The sequence below is a fragment of the Chrysochloris asiatica genome, unplaced genomic scaffold (genome assembly GCF_000296735.1).
Source record: "Chrysochloris asiatica unplaced genomic scaffold, ChrAsi1.0 scaffold00071, whole genome shotgun sequence".
Classification (NCBI taxonomy): domain Eukaryota; kingdom Metazoa; phylum Chordata; class Mammalia; order Afrosoricida; family Chrysochloridae; genus Chrysochloris; species Chrysochloris asiatica.
In genome coordinates, this window is record NW_006408589.1 from 15,517,229 (window position 1) to 15,520,416 (window position 3,188).

The 3,188-nt window shown below is 40.0% G+C and overlaps 1 pseudogene; it reads left to right on the plus strand.

Moving 5' to 3' along the window:
• Positions 1 to 251: 251 nt before the first annotated feature.
• LOC102837841 overlaps positions 252 to 3,188 on the plus strand; it is an 83,168-nt pseudogene continuing 80,231 nt past the window's right edge.

Below are 3,188 nucleotides of genomic sequence, written 5' to 3' on the forward strand. Positions count from 1 at the left end.
GATTTAGGTAAAATTTTTTCTATACAGTATTTTTATGAATTCAGACTGAAAAAGTTTTCATTAAGAAATCTAAATAAACAAAGGACTTACTTTCAAAGATTAATACTTGTGTTAGAAATTGTATTCAGGCTTGATATGTCATATTGCTGTGTAGGAAGAAATGAAAGGAAAGTGGAAAAGAGTATCCGCTCTTTGGTTGGGACACTAGACAGATGTTTTTTGCAACATGAGGAATCTTAGAGACATGTAGCATGGAGTTAATTCCAGGAGATAAGACGTTGGATCCTACAGAGAACTCAGGACTGACCAAGAAGCTATTCTACAAAATGATCAGATTCTCCATCAAGTTGAAAGTGTGGGCTATCACAGGTAAGTCAAGTTCTCCTAGGAATCCAAGTCACAGAATTATTCCTAAACATAAGCCTTGGAAAGTATTAAGAAATCCCTCAGTTCTTAAAGTTTTAAAAATGTGTTATAAAACAGAAAGTATTTTCCTCTACCAAATCATCTTGCATGGGGTTGAAACGATAAGAAGAATAAATACAAGAAATTCAATAAATGATCAAAGTGATCTATGAATAAAAATACAAACGCCAACAACAAAAATCCACAGAGGTTTCTGGGAGTGTAAATCTTTTTCTCTCTTTTTTTAAAAAAAAATTTTTTTTAAGTTTTTATTATGAATTGAGTTATAGTTTACCTAGGAAAAACATCTGACATAGGTTTTACACTCACAGTATCATTGGAATGATTACAATCTCCTCCATGCCTCATCACTCAACATTATTGGCTCTATTCCCTCTGGTCTGTTTTTTGGGGGAAGGTGTACACAAAAACACTGAGGAATATATATAATCATTTACACAACCAAAGGGCACATTTTTCAAACCTGCCTCCAGGCCACCAGAATACAGCCTTTCTCTTTCCATGAGTCCCACTTCAGAAGGTTCTGTATGGGGCTCAGGATTCCACCTAAGGTCATATACACTAGAAACGCTCCACAAGCAGCCTATTTCACTGGGTATGTTCTAGAACCCCTTTTAGGTATTCCAATCAGTTATAGGCTGAAGACGGGCTTACAAGCTTTGTGTAACCATGTTTCCCGATATTCCTTTCTATCTCACTCAAGTGTCTATTTTACAATAGTAGATAAGGGAAATCAATATTCATAAGACAGTCAAGCATCTTAACATTATTTACCCTCTTTTACCTATTCAGACTATGCCTTGATCCCTGTATCACAGAACCTTGTTATTCCAAGGTTGAGCATACATCACAGAGGTAAATACCTCTCTGTCTCATTTAGCCCATGCAAACCTGCTTCAGTGTTCCCCTATCTACCTCGTTCTTCTATTCCCCTCCCTCTTCTTGTGTATTGCCCTCCCCAACACTTAAACTGTACCAACAATGATTTTGTTTTTTTTTCCTTTCAGTATGGTTATCTTTTCTTAAGCTTTTACAATAATGGTCTAATGCAATATTTATCCAGTCATGACCGACTAATTTCACTTAGCAAAATGTTCTCAAGGTTCATCCATGTTATTCAGTGGCTTGCAGATTCCTTGCTATTTTTCAAGGTAGCATAATATTCCATTGTGTGTATATACTATTGTTTGTTTATCCAGGGTTCCATTCATGGGCATTTAGACTGTCTCCATCATTTTTCTATTATGAATAGTGCTGCTATAAACATAGGTGTGCATGTATCTACTTGTGTTCTGGCTCGTATTTCTTGCATATATATATCAAGTAGTGGAATTGCTGGATCGTAAAGTATCTATTTCCAACTTTCTGAGGAAGCGCCATGACTTCTGGTACCCTGCCCCCCACTCCCGCCCAAGCGGCCTCCCACCCAGGCCGTTCGAGCGGCTCTCTTGCAAAGCACTACCCCTTAAAATGTTCCCCAAGGTGCTCCCTCACTGGACCTTGAGCCTCCCGCCGACCTCGCCACCACCAAGCCACTAACCCATCCCACACTCCAAGAGCCTGCCCACCCCTAACACACCATGCGACACTCCCTGATGCACTGAGCATGCCAGCTCCGCCCCTCGACATGACGCACCCCAGCCCCACCCCCAACACACTGAGCAACTCCCTCCAACATGCTACTCACACAAACCTGGTACCCACCACACTCCAAGCATAGGCCCTGCCCCCCCACACACACACACCGAGCATGCCAGCCACGCCACCTCGACGAACTGCACACGCACCAGCCATGCCCTGACACACTGTGCCCGCTCGCCCGCTGCAGCCTCCACGTAGACAAAACCTAACCACACCTAATACATAATACAGACAACAAGAGGCGCCTATCTCCTGATTGTATCAATAATAATTATAACAAAATAAGAATGATCATGCCCAACAAGAAACAATAAACATTACTGAAACATATCCATAAGCAGAACAGAACAGCAGATACAAATGAGCTGGAGACAGACAAAGATATTATAGAAGAGGAAGAGCAGGTTCTGGATTTGCCTGAGAGAGAATTCAGAAGAATGATATGGAAACAAATTCAAATACTCCATAAAGGGGTCGAGGAAAATAAGGAAGTCAGCAAAACACTTAAGGAACAATCTAATAGGATTGACACAGCATTAGAAACATTTCAAAACCTGCAAAAAGATTTCCAGGCCATCAATAATAAAATATCAGAAATAGACAATAGCCTGAAAGGGGAAAGGAGCAGACTGGAAGAGATGGAAGCCAGAACTAGCAAACTGGAGGACAAATCTCTCAGTACAACCAAGGTAGAGCACCAAACAGCTAAAAGAATAAAACAATCTGAAGACAATCTAAAATACATGCTGGATAACATGAAGAGGAATAATGTAAGGATTATAGGCATTCCAGAATAAGAAGAATTAAAGAAGTCCACAGAGGAGATAGTCGAAAAGCTTCTGGAAGAAAACTTCCCTAACATCTTAAAAGACGAGAAAATAAACATCCAAGAAGCCCAACGTACCCCAGGAAGGATAGACCCCAAAAGAAAATCTCTAAGACATACAATAATCAAGCTCTACAAAACCAAAGACAAGGAAAAAATACTAAGAGCAGCCAGGGAGAAGAAAAATATAACTTACAAAGGCAAACAAATTAGATTAAGTGCTAACTATTCAGAACAAACCATGCAGGCAAGAAGGCAATGGGGAAACATATACAAAACCCTACAGGAAAAAAAA